Raw genomic sequence first — 19,538 nt, 5'->3', positions numbered from 1 at the left:
ATTTTCAGGTACTTTTGCCTCATCAAGGGCATATGCCTCATCAAGGGCCATATGATCATCTATTGCTTTTGCCTTATCAATATTTATTATTTCATCATGTTTAGGTACCTGGGCCTCATCAAAAGCATCTCCTTATCAAAGGCTATTATCTCAGATTGATCAATAATATATGTTGCTCCTTTTGTGGCCTCTTCAGGAGTCCCAATTTTTCTTTGTGACTTTCTCATACGAGGTGGATGAACCCACATATATCCCCGTGAATTCATTGTAAAAATGGGGGAGATTCGACAATGACTTTTGACGGGGATGGTCTAATAATCAACATACCTTGTGAACAGACGGTGCATAGATGATTATTTGGTAAGATGATTTTTTTGATCCTTTAATGGGTGTCCATGTGAATTTTCAATAATTCGACGCATCATTGTACTCCCTGGGTGACCAAGTAGATCATGCCAAAGTATAAAAAGTTTTAGGCTACAAGATTTTTTATGTATCACAGCATTTGACTCAATTGTCTTAATGGTTGTATAGTATAACTCGGAAGAGAAAACGGGGAGTTTTTTTAGTATCAGCTTCTTGCATGAGGTAATGAAAGTAATGTAGAGATATTTCACATTTATTTCATTTACAGTCTCAATATGATACCCATTATGATGCAAGTCTTTAAAACTCAACAGATTTCTCCGAGATCTTGTAGAATATAAGGCATCATTGATTTGTAATCTTGTTCCATGTGGTAAAATGATGTTGACTCATCTGAATCCTTCAATCAAGTCAGTGGGACCTGATATTGTACTGACACTAGCATCTGTCAAAGTTAGGTGAGAAAAATATATTTAATCTCAAAGGATTGTATATGTCGCTCCACTATCTGCAAGAAATATATCTTCTCCATTTATTTTGGAATTAGTTAGATCCATTCATATTCATGCAAATTTCTTTATCAGGAAAGAAACTTTATAACAAAAGAAACTTTAATACAAACTAAAAAATAAAAACTTTAATACAAGAAAAATAAAAACTTGTTGAAGATAACATAGTAGACAGAACATGAAATGTAAATAGGATTAATTGGTGTGGATATTTCCATCACCAATCAAGAAGTCTATCTTTCCATCACTGTCCTCAAAAAAATCTAATACATCCAGATTTGTGATGTCAACTAGCTCATCATGATCAATGAAATTCATTTCTTTTTGTTTCCCCTTATCTTTCATTGAGGCTTAGTAAAGTTCAGCCAGATTCCTAGGTGTACGACAAATGCTTTACCAATGCCCTGTCATTCCACACCGATAATAAGTATTATCATGTGCTTTGGGAGGTTGAGCCACATCCTTCCATTTTACTTGTTTTATTTCATTATAATCTATCCTTTGGGGATATGGTGTGGATCTCTGATTGCGAAAATTTGAGGATTGATATTTTTCACGGTAATAGGAGTGATTTCCACCACGATTATATTTATTATTGTGGTAGTTATTTTTACCACGACCATATTCATTATTATAGCCATTTCTACCACCATGACCACGTCCACGTCCACGTTCACGACCACAGGATGAGGCAACATATGTTTTAGGGATCAGTGTCGATCCAGTTGGATGAAACTGGTGGTTTCTTAACAAAAGCTCATTATTTTGTTCTGCCACAAATAAATATGATATCAGCTCTGAATATTTTTCAAATCTACGCTCTCGATATTGTTATTGAAAGAGTACATTCGAGGCGTGAAATGTGGTGAATGTTTTTTCCAACAAAAGTTCATCAGTTATGGTATCACCACACAATTTTAATGTAAAGCTGATTTTAAATAGGGTAGAGTTATATTCAGCCATAGTTTTAAAATCTTGCAACCGCAGTTACTGCCAATCAGCCCGAGCCTTTGGGAGGATAACTGTTTTTTGATGATCATATCTTTCTTTCAAAATTTTCCACAAACACAGTGGATCTCTTTCAGTGAGGTATTCAGTTTTTAGCTCTTCACTAATATGGAGCCAAAAGAAAATCATGGCCTTCGCTTTATCTTGTAATGATACATCATTCTCTTCTTTAATTGTGTTTCCGAGGCCCATGGCATCTAAATGGATCTGAGCATCCAGAATCCAAGATAAATAATTTTTGCCAGAAATGTCCAAGGCCACGAATTCCAGCTTTGTCAAGTTTGACATTTTCAGAATAACTAGATGTGACAACAATATAAAAATATAATTTAGCATAGTATATAAATAAATAAAATGGCATTAAGTGAAACAATAACATATTGAATTATTTAAATAACAAAAGTGGTAAAACTAGCCATAGTGAATAAATTATTAAACAATAAAGACGGTAAAATCGGTCATAAATCATTAAATAATAAATGTAGTAAAACCGACTATAGTGTGAGCACATATATCATTTAAGTTAACAAATTTATTTTTTGAACAATGATCAATAATTAAAATTTTCTTACCCTTTGGAGTCAGAAATACAATTTTCTTTGATAAAGCAAATAAATCCAACAATCTATCACAACTAATATCAAAAAAGAGATATATAGTTGAGGTAGAAAGAGGGAGAGAGAGTTTCTCCTTCAAATCTGAGATGGATATATGTGTATATATATATATATAGAGTAATATTGAGTGAGAGCTTTCAGAGAGAGAAAATATAAGAGAGAGGAAATGAATAGCTTTATTATACTTGTTCAAGCCCTTACAACAAAGCAGTAGATACATGGCTTTTATAGGCAAAAAAATGAGGCTTCCATGATAAGCCACAAGTATTTAAGCTTCCTCTCCACGCCAAACAAAGATGTCTACGAAGGAAAAGGAAATGAAACGGTGCCTCCCTGGCCCACGTCTCACTCTACCAGATAAGAATTGAAAATCTACACTCACATGAGCCTTACTCGCATCGACCGTCAAAACAGACAAGAAGGTTCCCTACATGGGTCCTTACGGAATGAATTTCTCCTATCTAAGGAAGAAACTCATGAAACAAGAATGCATCCAAGGGATACGACAGATCCTAAGAAACACTGTCAAAACCAGATATAAAAGTAACCAGCTAGCATGCATCATAGCAAAGGACTATCTACTCAAGGTGCCACATAAGCAAACAGACATCTTATCAAATCAAAGCATGTTATCAAGATATAAATAACACATCAAAACAAAACAATGTGAGCATGATATGCACCCAAAACCCGTCATCCAAGGTATTCAAACCCGGACGCTTTGATACCACCTGAGATGACCCTGGTTTTTAGGACAACGTGTCCTGTGATGAACCGTAAGGATGATCCGATAACGGATCCGAAATGCGGAAGCGAAAACAGAAAACAAGAGTCTAACAAGTCAAAGTGACCTTCTATGAGGTCGTGGAACTCAATGAGAACTGATCAAAAAGCAAAAGATCAAAAATATGACAAATAAGCCCCCAGGGGCAAAATAGTCATTTTAAAAAAATGTGGATTTGGGTGCCACCGAGCACACCGCTGGAAAGACAAAAAAAAAATAATCAGGATGGACTCAAGAATCGCATGATTCGGAGTCCAGACGAAGGAGAAACGGCTTGACGAAGAAAAACGAGCACTTAAAGCAAAAAAGGTAAAGTGGTAATTATTCAGGAAGATCCGGGTGAAATCGAGCACACCGTTGGAAAGACAGTGAAAAATTAGTCATGTTAAAAAAAAAGTTCACTCTATTTGGAGTCCGGACAAGGGAGAAATGAGGGTTTGAAGTTGAGACGTCGCGGCGGCCCAACAAAGGCCATGGCGCACACGGCGCCCAATGGCATTCACAAGCTGAAAGCAAGAAAAAAAAAGTGAAATTCCAGAACTGAGGCTTGAAACGGAGGCCAAGACGAGTTTTTCTGGAAAAACACGAAGAAGAAACCCCCCCTAAAATCGAGTTTTCTTCCCGACAATGTGAACAAAATCGAAAAAAAACTCACTGTGAAATCCCCAAAATGCCCCTAGATCAAAAATGGACAAGAGGGCAAAAAGCTGCTACAGGATTTGTCTACATCTGAGATCAAAAACGGGTAAGAAGATGAATTTTTCTGGAAAAACACAAAAAAGAAACCCCCCTCAAAATTAAGTTGACTACGTGACTCATGAAATAATTATAAAAAAAATACAATGTAGAATGCCCGAAATGCCCCTCCATGAAATCTAGTCATGAAGGTCCAAAAAGCTGCTAAATAAAAAAAACAGTAAGCTGAACTTTGCGATGGATTTCCTATACCAAGACGATGTTTTTCTAGAAAAACACGAAGAATAAACCCCCCCCCCCCCTAAAATCACGTTTTCTAAGCGACCATGTGGAAAGAAGAAAATAAAACTGATGTGAAAAGTCTATAATGCCCTTAGAACAGATTATACAACAAAATTGAAAAATGATTCCATAAGAGGCTCAAATCACAAAGGAAAGGGTTTTCCCAGAAACGATTATGCACGCAGACGTAAATGGTGATTTTGAGCGCGCGGGAATGGTCCGCGGCTCCTGGAAATGGTCGAGTCAAAATCCGACCCCCAAACGGCCAAAAAGGCGAAAATGAACTTGAAATGGAAAACATAAAAACCAAAATTGACAAATGATTTCAAATGACCGTTTGGCCCTTGGCCACACTTCATACAAGATTTATGAGACCCTATGAAAGAATGAAAATGGAATTCCCACACCCGATGCAACCATGGTGAGACAATGACTTGACATTTTTTAATATTTTCATAATATTTCATGAAGTTAAAACATACATAGAATTCAATATACATGTCAATGGCCTCCGGTCTCAGCTTATACATATCAAATACATTGTAAAGAGTGTACTTAGGTACACATTACATACATGGAATCAAAAGATACAAGCTTTGTCAAAATAAACAAAAGCAAACATGATATGCTAACATGTCATTATTCAATATCATCAAAAATACTTCAAGACTTCTAGCATGTCTAAGAGTGTTGTGTATCCCACAACAAAGCTTCTTTACCTGCAAAACACCCAGTAACTTCGGGGTGAATAAACAAGACTAACAAGTTTATTCGTAGGGGATGAGTATGCATCGACTCGATTTCTTTAGAGATTTTTAGGACTAACATGATATATTTTAAAAGGGATCATGCTACCTAACGTCTATGTCAAAGATTAAACTCAGGGATCATCCTAAGCTATCATGGAGTATAAGCAACAAGAATCATGATATATATACATATATGAAACAAGTCAGAGTTGGGATAATCCAAGAACACGATAAGAAGGATGCTAGAATACAAGGATCACATTATCAAATGCAATTAACATGATTGGGAGTGATACATGAAATCAAGAACAAGGTATAATATCTATGCAATTAACAAAATTAGAGCATTCCAATTAACACGATAGAAGTAATACAAGAAATCAATGACAAGGCATAGTATCTATGCAACTAAACAAGGATCGAACATTCCATGAAACACGAAAAGAGTTATATCAAGAGCAAGGCATAATATCTATGTATTTAAACAAGGATAAAATCTTCCATACAACATGAAAAGAGTCTTAAATTTTTAAGGATAGAATCTTCCATACAACACGAAAAGAGTCTTAAATCTGCAAGGAATATAACACTTGAAATTTAAGGAGTTAAATCACAAATGAAGCATAAAATCTATGCAATGAGACAAGATTGGAGCATTTCACATACACGACAAGTTTAAATCTTCAAGGAATAACAACTTGAAATTTAAAGAGTGAAATCAACCAATGTGGAAACTTGGATATCGCCCGGATTAAAACCGTACTCTTGAGATCACTTTAGGGGTACTAACCCATAGATACCTTTCCCCTAGTGCGCACTATAGTTTAGAGGGACAATCCCCCGTACTAGAACCAAGTCCTAGCCATGTCAATTCTTGATTGATATCCCAAGTTCCAAAATCAACAAGTTGTGCAAGTCAAGATTGTATCAAAATACAAGAAATGCATTAACCACATATCATACACAACCAAGATTTTGGAACACACAAGTCATGCCCTAAGTTCTCAACTATGATGGCATGTGAAATGTCAAGAAATCAAAGTGTGCATTTATATAGACCACAACCAAGATAAATAGCACATGGAATCCATCGAAGCAAATATACCATAAGTATAAGGTACATGATATCGGTTGCATACTAAACAACACGTGTACATAAACCATTCCAAGACAAATGAACATGTTCATTAAACATATTAATAAAACCAAGATACAAAAAGTCTAGATACGTGATACCAAGGCATGATTAACTCGAGGGAGGCATAAAAGGAAATTTAATCTACTTAAGTGATTAAATTATCAAGGTTACATGGCAAGTTCAAATGTTTTACGAACAAGGCATGTCAAGGCCAAGTTCAATGTCAAGTTTCAAGTTCATTTCATACACGACACAACCATGTGAGTTAAGTTCCATACAAAGGAAATGAATAAATATAAGTTTCAAAACTTATCCGATTATGCTCAATATAATACACGTGAAGAAAATTATCAAGGAAATCATGAATACAAGGTTAGAAACGTAATCAAGTGCATAGAACCATTGAATGGATTTTAATTATTTCATTTAATTAAAATCTCTAGATTTTGAAAGTCATCCAAATGACCTCAATTTAATATATGTTATACAATATGTCATAACTTGATTTAAGAACACATTACAAGTACATTTCATGCAAGTTACGGCCTTGAGTATTAAACTTTAATACAAGAAAAATAATAAATGAAAGGTTTCAAAACTTAATCAAATATTCTAGATTTAATATGTGTAAAACTATAGGGCATGCACATCACGAATATCAAGTCGGAATTCTAATGGAGTGAATAGTACACTCAAAGCAATTTAATTAATCTAATTAATTAAATATTACTAGATTTCAAAACTTCTCCGACTACTCTCAAATTAATCTATGTTGAAGAGCATGTTAGGGCCTAATATAATATGTTATCACATGTTGATTTAAAGCTAGATAAGGCCACATAATTTAATATTTTATTCAAGATAGATATTAAATAAAATCTTCATTACTTGTCCAAATAATCTAGATTTAATATATATCAATCTACATATCAAGGGATAATATTCTATCATGCCACATGATTAAATAAAGTTATGGACAACCGGAAAAATTAAATCCTTCACAAGAAAAATAAATAATAAAATCTCTAAATTTTACATCCAAGCATGTAATTAAGTTATATAAGCATCACAAGCATATAATATAGCAAGAATTTAAATTATAACACCCCCTACCTCAATTTGAGATGAAAACCCCAAATTCCCATAAAAAAAAAAAGTGTTCCGAATCCGCCGAAATCGAAGGGTTTTGACGGGGATAACACGATCTACATGAATCCGAAATGAAGCCCCATGAAAATCACAACTTGACCTCAAACCCAAACTCAAGAAATGGTCAGAAATGAATTCTAATGAGGGGGAATGATACAACACGTCGAGGGGAACAATAAATGTAAAGGTCGAAAGATTTCTACCAAGGAAATCAAGTGGAGGAGAAGGAGAAAGGGTGGCAGCCAAGGAGCTCCCATGGCTGCCGGCCAAGAGAGTGGAGAAGATGAGTGAAAATCTGATTTTTCACTTTAGGGCATCCTATTTATAGTAAGTCTCAAAAACTGCCCCGAAAGGGCCCCGCCGGATCCGGAAAAGTGGATTTTAAGCAAACGCGCTCAAACAGAAAAACTCCATGAACAAAAAAGATTTAAAATGAGAAAGTATAAACAACGAAAGAAACGGCGTTGAAAACTGAGTCCCGAACAGAAAGTTATGCCCCGAACACGTTCAGCGGCAACCGGGTCCAGAAACTCTGAAATTGGAAAAAAATGACCAGAAGGAAATTCTATGAATTTATAAGTCAACGAAAAGTGAAAATGAATCTCGTACGAGAATCCAAGCTCCAGACGAGGTATTTTGCAATAACTTTCGTTAATTGCACAATGACCCCTACAAAAAGGGTTAACTGCGAAACTGCCCCAGAATGAAATATATTTTCTTAGATACCCCTGAACTAAAATATCTTCAAAATATATTTACGAAAAACACCCCAATAAATGAAAAAAAATTTGAAGAATTGTGCATTCATGCCCCTATGGATACCGGGAATAACTAGAGTACTTTCTTGCAAAAGTAAAGATACGTATTTCGAGGAAGCCACTCAAGATGAAGGCACGTGAAGTCAAAAACTAACTCCGAGCATGAGAAGTAAGGTTGTGCCAACAATGTGACAAATGGGGAAAAGACAGAATAGGGAAAAAGACGAAACAGGGAAAAGGACAAAAGACGCATAGTGTCCAAAAAGTGAAAATGCGAAAATGACTATGTCCTCAAAGGAAGTTGTCAATTCACATGAAAGAGTCTCAGAAACTAATTTCGAGCACTCAAGATGACACTAAGCGACACGAAATAGAGCTCAAAAAAGAAAATTAAACGAAAAAAATTCATTCGTAAAATTTCAGGAAAAATGAAAGGGAGACAAATGATTGGGTCGTTACAGTTTGATATCCCTCGGATATGTACTCGGACTTGATTACCCGTGGCTCTAGAATCGAGGAGTATCACAATTACATTCATAATCTAAGGATTGTCATTGTCCTGAGATACCATACTCTCGGAATATTTAATATTTTATCGATGGATTGGAATGATATATATATGGATAAGTAAATAAATATTAATTGTCTATTTTTCAAAAATATTGAATACACTCCAACGGTTTAACCAGCCAAGTCCTCCTTTCATATTGAATACACTCGTCCTTTCATATGTTAACAATTGACTACAAAGAATTTAATATCTAAACATCAAGTATCTATTTTGATTTCCCAATTGCTGCAATATATAGGTTGAATATTTCAGTTTCATGAAGACATAAAAACGAGAAAACTTGAAGAGAGAAGCAGAGAAAAGGCACATAAAAGCATCATATGTCTTCGGAATTATATTACTCAATCTGCAAGTCCATCGGAACACCAAGACTCGATTCTCAGAAAAGAAGAAGATGATTTCATGTGTTGTGAATCTTGTTTATTTTATTATTTTTTCAATGAATAAAATTAGCTCTTATTATTTTTATTAATCTTGAATGTTTGAGCTTTTCAACTATTATTCTTTTCTAATTTACCTAAAAATATATATATATATCTTCTTCATTTTTTAATATAAATGTGATAGAAAAAATTAACAATCAAATTTTATTTTATCTTTACAATTTAATTTTTTTTTTTAAAATTATGATGAAGTGAGTGTAAAGAAGGAAAAAAAAAAAAGTAGCAGTAAAGCGAAATACCTGTAAAGAATCTGATGTCTTCCATAACATACGAAAAGCCACTCACACAAAGTGATTATTTTATAATATTGTTCGTTTGCTTTTTTAACCTTTTTGTTCAGTTTCTTTTTCTCCTTAGAATCTTAATCAATTTTGCTCGTGTTTTTTTGTATAATTTTGACCTATCATCTTAAAAAAATTCCTCAACATATATTTTTGATCCACCATTTTATAACAATTTTTATACTCTTTTAGACTTCGTGTATAAGTTTTTATGAAATTGTTCATTAAAATGGTTGTAATTATTAAAAATAAAAATAACAAATAGAAAATTATGAAGCAAGTCTGTGTTGTATGCATATTTGCTTATTTTCCATTTATGGTAAACACACCTCCTCGCACTCTTTCAAACTTGAACTTATATTCACATGTGTCACTGTTGCATAGGGAATGTTAGAATGTGTCATCGGTACAAACCCCTCTCCATTTCGACGCGTGTCTCCCTCGCGTTTACTCATGCATCCACCTGACGCATACCACAAGGACCAGTCACGTGCAACCTTGGGTTCGAAACCTGGTAGACACATACATTCAAACTTTCGATTGCTGGGTGGGTTACGATTACCGAACAAACCACACGTACCATAAGGGTTGCACCGATCCTTCGGGGCTGACCAGAACCCAACCCATTTGTGGTCTCCCTCGAGCCAATTAAGATTTTCAATGATTCCAGACTCGTTCACGATGAATCTCGATAGAATCGATGTATTGCCAACAATTATGAAGACCTCATCATCATTATTAACATAAGAGGTGTTGAACACGAAATTTGGTGTCTGTATTAGAATGCCACTCCACTTAACCCCATTCCACGGTCGAACCGAACCCTTACACAAAAACAATTGCGGGGACCCATTAAGGTCCATTTTAAACAAATACTCTCTGACTCCCTGGTCATCAGGTGACTTCTAAGCTGTGAGGAACCGGTTCAGACCAGTCCTCCGGTCCACCCCAATTTTCATTAAAGGAAGCATAGTATCCATAGGGTGATCAAAGCCTTGCCATGCAACAACACTTTTGCGAAGCAAAATTAAATTTCCTGAATCCAACAATTGAGCTGAACAAGTGTTCGTCGGATCTGCCACAGAGACATCTGTTGACCAGAAGGGGATGTTATCATTTCCATTGTGTATAACGAGGTTTCCTGTTTTGTCAATGGAGAGAATCCCAGAGGTGTCATTGATTAGATTGTCTCTATTTGCAACCCAAGCTATAGTTTTTTCTAAAATTTTATTGTACAAAATTCCAATGTATCGTTTGTGGGAATTGCAGGGACTGAAGAACCCTAGCGCGAAGCTTTCTCCGCAGGAGACTAATATGTCTCCATGACTGTCTCTGATGGACTGGATCAAGAATATGGTGTTAATGGAACTGTAGAATTGGATAAGAAGAAATGAAATTAGCAACAAAAACAAGACACTATACATTTTTCGATGATTTTCACTCCCAAGTTTTTGTTGGTCATATGAAAGTTTTAAATTACAGGATCGTGTGAGATATATATTTTATAATTGGCTAATTTCATTGTCAAAACATGTTCGATCGAGTTGTAATTTTTCAGTTTTAAAATTCAAGATTGAAGATCGGATGCGAATTTGAAGAAGTTCAAGTGTTCATGGTTTACTACACTCTAAGATGATGAGAACAATGTTTCAAGAAGTTTTGAGGAGTAGTGAGAACATTTAGAAAGGGTTTTGGAAGGTTTGAACGGAGATTATACATTCTGGCCATCTTAAACTGGTTCAACAGGGCTGAACTGGTTCAACTTTTGCAGAATTTCAAAATTGTCCATCTTGAACCGGTTCAAGGGGGCTGTATCGGTTCAAGAATCAAGGTTAGCCACATCGGAAACTTGCTGGCCATCTTGAACCGGTTCCGCCCCTCTGAACCGGTTCAAGGCATCCTGGTAGTGTTTGAAAACTTCATTTCCTGCTCAGATTGTTTCCTAGTTGGTTTAGAATTCCTTCCAAGTCCTATGCATGAAATTTTCTATATTTTTAGAGGGATTAGGACTTTCTAAATTCTATATAAACCTTGTCATACACATAGGTTTATTCACAGCTTTAGAGAAAATCAATTCTATATTTTGAGAAATCCTTTTAGAGAGAGAAAATTCAGAAACTCAAATCTGATTGTTCTGAATTTATTTATGAGAGTATACATATATATTCATAATTGATTTAGTAGTGTTCTTTATCTCATCGGAATTGGAGCTATATTGAAGATTCAGATATCCGAATGAAAAGCAAGATTTAATTTTTTTACATCGAGTTCAGATTTTGAAGAACAGAAGTAAAAACGTTCACACTTTGAAAAGATAGGAACATTCGAGGAGTGTTGTCTGATCTACCTTCTACTCTTCTACAAAGATCAAGCATAAGCCTGAGGTCAAGTTGCTGTTGGATGAAGAGTCACGAAGTCAGCGGATTGTCAGCAATTGGTGTTTGGTAGAATGATAGGGTGTGAGCCAGAGTCAAAGTTCGGTGTACTTTGTTTCAAACATAGTGGATCAGTTTACTTTGGACTGAATAGTCCACAAGTTTTTTCCCATGCAAACAATTGATATATTTTATCAATTTTCCTCGTTAAAAATCCTGGTGCAATCTCTCTAACTCTAACTTGCTTTACTTTTAAGTATTTATATTTATGATTGTAGATGTTTAATTGATCATATAATTTAATTAATCATAAATTGAACAGGTTAACCTAATAATCAGATCTACGTCATTAAAAGAATTAATCAAAATTAAAATCAATTAATAACTTGTGCACCCTGCGTTAACACTTTTTTCACAATTTGGTCAATGATAAATTTTTTTTGGTTGGGTGGGGGGGGGGGGGACTTTAATAAATTTTGTGGGGACAAGGTCACTTTTTAAAAAAAATAAAAGTCTAAGTCAAGGTCGTCTGGTGTAGGCAAATCATCGTTGCTTTAATAAAATGCGTCTCATTGAAGCACCGTGTTCAATACTTTGGAGAATTATCCTTGTCCCCCACAAGGTGCTAGAGAATTCTTAAACAAAATGAGGCAAATTATTGTATATAATATTTTGTGGGGACAAGGTCACTTTTTTAAAAAATAAAAGTCTAAGGCAAGGTCCTCTGGTGTAGGCAAATGACCGTTGCTTTAATTAAATGTGTGTCATTGAAGCACCGTGTTTAATACTTTGGAGAATTATCCTTGTCCCCCACAAGGTGTTAGAGAATTCTTAAACATAATAAGGTGAATTATTGTACATAAACACAGGGTGTTGTTACATTAATTTGTCTATATTAGGAATTTGTTTCAAATTCATTTATGACACGAAAAAAATTATTGGTTACTTGATGTGGAATTTAGTAACCGGCTAAAGTGATGTGGGTTTTGGTCATTAGATGAGATGACTCATGCTTGGATGGTAAAAGGAAAGGCCAATGAGAATGAATGTGTTGGCAGTCAAATTATGTTTGTTAGAGGTAAAATAATGACAGTGAATGTGTATGCAATGTATGGGTTGTAGGAGTGCTAATTCGTGTTCGTGAGTTATAATTGTGTCGTGTTCATGTAAAAGTATTTGATGAAATCTCATTAATTTATTTGAATTTGAACAAAAATGAATGCATGTGGTTTAATTCTCTTAGTTCTGAGATAAACAAATGTATATTTCTCTAATTTTCACATGAGCATCTCAATTTCACAAGAAATATCTTTTTTGCAATGTTTCTTTCTTTTTATTTTTTATTTTTTTTTTTTTCTAATATTAAATGAACACATCTCTATAAATAATGACAGATAAAATCCTGTCAAAATAAAGAGAAAGAGATGTTAATTTTATCCTAAAAATAATTTTTTATAATATCTAACAAATTGACATATATAAAACTCTCTTTTACAAGAAATTTGTTCCAACAAAACGCCTATATTTATACAGTAAGGCTATTAGGGGTGCCCTTTATGATAAAAGTTGTGAGCCCTCCATATGTAACTTTAAAGGAGACTTATCTTACATCGAATTTGAATGAGAAAAAAATTAGACATATATGAGCAGGCATGTAGTACTATCTAACAACTTAAATCAAGTGACAAATTTTCAAATGGCTACATACTCTAATATTTGAGGCAGATTAGACCTATTCCGTATCGCCAAACCCACACTAAAATGGTGTTCGAGTACGAATTGTTACCTGGATCTCTTGTACTTGAGGCAAATTAGACCTATTCCGTATCGCCAAACCTACACCAAAATGGTGTTCGGGTACGAATTGTTACCTGGATCTGTCACCATTTGACATTTTTTATTTATTTATTTTCATCTCATAAATATTTTATTATTGGATGTTAGTTTCTATCTATCAAGAGAAAGATCTTTCGTGCATCGAGTGGTGTCCATTTATTTAAAGGCATCATAAAATTTTGGGTAATGTGCAAATAACCCCCCTGAACTTTCAGCCAATTACGCAAAACCCCCTGAATTAACAATTGCCCCCCTAAACTATGATAAAGTTGCAGTTAAGGACATCAGGTGAGGTTCCGGCATCGGAAAAAGAAGATTACAATATTACCCTTAAGTGAAACTACGTCGCATTGGTATGGCCTTAACTCAAATCTTAATCATCCAATAGAATTGTGACAACACATCATTGCCTTATCACCTCATCCTTGTTACCGCCAAACACGGCCTTATACTCAAGGGTTTCTCTCTCTACGCTCTATTTTTCCCATCGTTAACGACGTTTGTCGACCAAAAAGGTTTCGCCTGGTCTATATGATGCTCACCAAAAAGGTTTGTTGGCTGTAGCCTGTATCTGTTTGTGTTCACCGAAATGAGACTCCACTAGTTTGCTCGATCATGGAATTTGAGGTTGGGCTCTCGTCGGTTTCACTGCTTATTGATTTGTAGAGCTTCTCATCGGCGTCGGCAGTCATGGAGTTTGAGGTTGGGCTCTTATCGGTTTTAATGGAAAAACCTTCATTTTGATTGGAGTGGCCGGAAACAGTTCCAGTGTTATCCCCTTTGGCGGGCACTGTGCCAGCCTTCAATTCTCTCTTGCTATTCACAAGATCGTCTCTTTAAATTCGCCACATAATCATTTGTTAACTTATTACCTCTCTAAAACAATCAATTATTGAGTTTGAACTCATAAAAACACTTCAATCTTGGGAATACAGGGATAAACCAAGAGGTAGCAAAGATTGATTGTATCAATTTACAGGATGTAGGCCATGGTAAGAAACGTGGTGGTGCCGGCTCAGAGCTCCATCGTCAAAGTGGTGCCGGCTCGAGGACTCAGCCGCGATGGAGGGGTCGACTATGAATAGGTAGGCTGGTGAGGGCTCGGCCGACTGAGCAGAGAGTTGAAGTAGAAGGACGATGATGGGGAAAGGACGGTAGTGAAGCGGTGGTAGGCACGGTCGGCAGAGAGGGTCAAATTGCGAAATCTGGATAGAGAAAGTTGGGATTTTCTCAAGAAAAATTTGGATATATTTTCCTTTTTTGCGGATCGATTTGTTGGTAAATAGGGATTTGGGGTATCGGAACAAAGACATGGAAACTCCGTACATCGGAGTTTGAAAACTTCGATTTCATAGTGCGATTCAATTCATCGAAGTTTGCTACGTCGTCGGCGGAACAACTTGTGGGTTTGGTTTGGTATGGTTTTGTTCGCCGGAAGTTGTGGAGGTGAAACTTCATTGCTATTTGTTGTTGACTAAAAATTACAGAGTTCAATCTAGCAAGAGTACAATTTCAACGAAACCCAAGACAATGAGACTGAGACCCAGTCATGGTGACCATCTAGTGAGCTCCAAGACATGCGTGCGACTCCAATGAACAAACGACGAGCTCTGTTCATCTTCTTCCGGTAAGCTTGGTCTGACCTGGCAGTGAGTTCTGGTCCAGCAACTGAACACTTTGTTCGCCATCCTACTCCTTTCTCTCTCGAGTCTTTACCCCTTTCTCTATATTACTATATACATACAGCGACTCACCCACCACCGCCGCCGTCTATTCACTTTGGATGTGCTCGGGATGGTGACACTGTACTGCAGCGACCCACCCACCACCGCCGTCAATTTAGGAATGGAGAGAGAAGCCAAGGGTATTGTTCTGACCGATGAGTAGATATATGAATGTGCTTAGGAAGACTACGTTGTACGGCAGCGACTGCCGGCGGCTATGCAAGAATTTTTTTTGATTTTTTATACCTTTATAATCATAAAGGGTTGTTTTGTCATTTTTTGTCATATTTTATTTTCTGTAATCGCGCGTGAATAACACACCCCTATTTAACGGTGAGAAATAGCCGAAACTTCGCCGGTGGGCATTTTTTACAAAAAAATTGATAGTTCAGGGGGTAAACTGTAAAAAAAATAATTCAGGGTGGTTTTTAGGGAGAGAGAGTAAAGTTCAGGGGGGTTATTTGCACTTTACCCTAAAATTTTCAGCTGTGGGTCCCCTTCAATTCATCGAGTGGTGTCTATCATTGTCTCTGTCAGTACTAGTTGACTATGGATGTCAAATTTTGGTGACTACAATAATCAACCTTTTCTGAATTCCTTTGGCAACAGATAGACACCACACATTCCATCTTCTTCACCAACAAGAAGCACTAGACTAGCCATGGAACTTACAAGATTAATGACTCTTCTTTCAATCCCTGTTCTCATATTTTACTGTTCTTTTACTATAGTATTTTGTACAGCTATAAACACAATTACATCAACTCAACCCATCAATGACCCTGAAGCTATAGTCTCCAATGGTGCCACCTTCAAGCTGGGATTTTTTAGTCCTGTAAATTCTACGAATCGGTATGTTGGTATCTAGTACAACCAGATCTCTGTGAAGGTTGTGGTATGGGTCGCCAATAGAGACAAACCTTCTGGGACTTTGACAATATCCAAGGATGGCAACCTTGTGGTCTTGGATAGACAGAAACAGATTGTTTGGTCATCAGATGTTCCAAATCCTTCAGTGAATTCAAGTGCCCAGCTTTCAAATTCTGGGAACCTTGTCTTGCGAGATAACTCCAATGGAAACATAATATGGGAGAGTTTTGAACACCCTTCTGATTCTTTCTTGCAGGGGATGAAACTTTAGTACCAACAAGTTGACAGATGAGAAGATTCAGCTGACCGCATGGAAAAGCCCTTCAGATCCATCCAGTGGAAGGTTCACTTTTGGCATCAATCCTCTGAATATTCCAGAAGTTTATGTATGGAATGGTAGTCATCCATATTGGCGCAGTGGCCCATGGAATGGGCAGATTTTTATTGGCATACCTCAAATGGTTTCTACCTTTCTATATACAATCGTAGAATTGAAATTGTAGATGACAAAGAACGAAACATATCTTTGTACACTTATACAAATGAGGCTTCTCTGTCGAACTTACACAATACCTTAAGTTCTGATGGAAATATAATGAACACGTACCGGGAAGAAGTAAAGGAGACTTGGAAAATTTTGTGGTCGGCTCCTACTACTGAATGTGAAGTTTATGGCAAGTGTGGTCCATTTGGAAGCTGCAATGTGCATGGTTCCCCAATTTGCACCTGTTTATAAGGATTTAATCCATATGATACTGAGGAATAGAGTAGAGGAAATTGGACCAGTGGATGTTTGAGGAGGAGACAATTGCAGTGCGAGAAAAACAACAGTACTGGTGGTGAAAAGGGCAAAAAAGATAGGTTTCTGAAGCTAAAGACAGTGAAAGTGCCCGCCTTTGCCAAGTTGTCAACTACAACATATTTAGAAGACAAATGCAAAAGTGAGTGCTTGAATAATTGCTCTTGTATAGCTTATGCATATTACAGTGGCCTTGGTTGTATGGAGTGGAGTGGAGACCTGGAGCAGATCTTTATATTCGTGTTGCTTATTCAGAACTAGGTAAGTTTTTTTTCATCATCCTCTTTTACTTATTTTGTTTGTTTTACTTCTTGATTCCGAATAAGCAAATATCACTTGAATTTGAACTATTACATATTCTAAGCATAGTTTATTATATTTGCACAAGTATAATGCCTTTTCCCATTTTCCCACAGAAAAAGAGAGCCTCGGGAATTGTCTAATTCTCAATTTTTTAGTCCACAGTTCGGTTTGTTTCGACGTAAAATATTTTTTTTTTTTGAAAATATATTTTCTTTTTCAAGTAAAATATTTTTTTATTTTTACTTTTTATGTGTTTGTCAAAATATACATTGAGATTGAGGTCGAGTTTATCAAGCGAGCACGTAAAATAACTTGTTGAAAATTTATGGATAAGTTATTTTTGTTAAATTTTAATATTTTTTTACTTCGGACAAACGGAGCCTAACTCAAGTACTTTCCAAAAGATTGTTGTCTTTTACAAGAAAAAAGAGAAGCACAAAACTAGTTGTCAAAATTGCAGTACCCATAGGGTTATTAACCATTGCTATCTGTATCTATCTTTCCTGGAGGTGGATGGCTAGACAAAGAGGTATATGCCCTTTAAAATTAACAAAAGAGATTAGCACATATTACTGTTAGTATATAGATTACCTATTACTAAATTTTGAATCAGGAAGGAGGAATAAGAGAGAGAAGAATTATTTGAAAGAAGGGGAGTGAATTCAGATCATTCGAATGGAAAAAATTTGAACCAAATTAAACTTAAAGACTTACCTCTATTCAGTTTTGAGGAACTGGCAATTGCAACAGACAACTTTGATGTGGGCAATAAGCTCGGGCAGGGTGGTTTTGCTCAAGTGTACAAGGTAATGCTTGTTTATCCAAAGCTTTATGTTGTACTAGAAAAGAAAGAAATTAGTTTCATTATTAATTTCAGGGAAAATTGCTGAGTGGACAAGATATAACTGTCAAACGACTTTCAAGTTCCTCTGGACAAGGGTTGGAGGAGTTTATGAATGAGGTTAGGGTAATTTCCAAACTCTAGCATCTCAATCTTGTTAGGCTTCTTGGTCGCTGTGTGGAAGGAGAAGAAAAGATGTCGATCTATGAATACATGCCAAATAAAAGCTTGGATGCAATTCTCTTTGGTTAGTTCATGATAAATTTGTTTATATTATTTCTAGTTATTTCAATTTCATAAACTTAATATCAGCATAAACTTTTTGTGTTGAGAAGACAGAATGCCTTTTCTTATAGTATTTGGGAAGATACTGATCTACTAATACCATATATTTTATTTTCCCTACAACTTTAACCTACGTGGTTTTTCTTTTCTTCAATATTCTTTCAGATCCAATCAAGAAAAAACATCTAGATTGGAGAAAACGTGCCAACATTATTGAAGGGATTGGTCGAGGACTACTTTACTTTCACAGGGATTCCAGATTGAAGATTATTCATAGAGATCTAAAAATGAGTAACGTTCTATTGGATGAAAATCTAAATCCAAAAATTTAAGATTTTGGCATGGCAAAGATTTTTGGAGGCAACTAAGACTAAGCCAACACTGGAAGGGTTGTTGGAACTTTGTAAGTAGCTCTTGCTTTGTCCAAAATGATCAATCATTCGTGTGATAATCATTCTTTCTTATTGGGTACTTCAACTCAAATAATTTTACTATTTGGGTTGTAATGATATAATGCAGTAGTTATATGGCTCTTGAATATGCAATGGAAGGGAGATTCTCCGAAAAATCTGATGTCTTTAGCTTTGGAGTACTATTATTAGAGATTGTAAGTGGGCAAAAAAACACTAGTTTTAGAGTCTTTGACCCTTCCAAGATTTGTAAGTTCACATGAATCTTTGTCTCAGTTACTCTATAGAGTCTTTAACTTTAAACTTCCTAATTCCAACATTTCATGGGTTTGCTAATCTCTCTAGGCATGGAAACTGTGGAAAGAAGATATGATTGTAAATCTTATAGATCCAACAAGTTCTAATCCATGCTTTCAAGTGGAGATGTTGAGATACATACATATAGGACTGCTGTGTATGCAATAATTCGCCACTAATAGGCCAACTATTTCTACTATTGGTTTGATGCTTAGTAGGGAAATTGCAAATCTTCCAACTCCAAAGCAGCCTGCATTTAGTGAAATAAAAGGCATCTCAAGTATACAGAATTCTCAACAGAGCCAAAGGAGTTGTTCTTCAAACAATGTAACTGCTACAACAATTGTTGGCCGTTAGCTTGCAAATTCTTATGATTTCTTTTCTCTCTTACAATTATCCCTCAAGTTGTATATTTGAAACCTATGGAACTTGTAGAGCACTTGTTTT

The 19,538-nt window shown here is 35.8% G+C and overlaps 1 pseudogene; it reads left to right on the top strand.

The window, feature by feature from the left end:
- The first annotated feature begins 16,827 nt into the window (after nt 1-16,827).
- LOC132272513 (G-type lectin S-receptor-like serine/threonine-protein kinase At1g11330) lies at nt 16,828-19,057 on the top strand (annotated as a pseudogene).
- Nucleotides 19,058-19,538: the final 481 nt, after the last annotated feature.

Source organism: Cornus florida, unplaced genomic scaffold (genome assembly GCF_030987335.1).
Source record: "Cornus florida cultivar Cherokee Brave unplaced genomic scaffold, ASM3098733v1 CherokeeBrave_3.0.0_Hap2_Chr01, whole genome shotgun sequence".
In the NCBI taxonomy this organism is placed as follows: Eukaryota; Viridiplantae; Streptophyta; class Magnoliopsida; order Cornales; family Cornaceae; genus Cornus; species Cornus florida.
The sequence above is the reverse complement of the archived record's forward strand: the minus strand, read 5'-3'. Positions and strand labels throughout refer to the sequence as shown.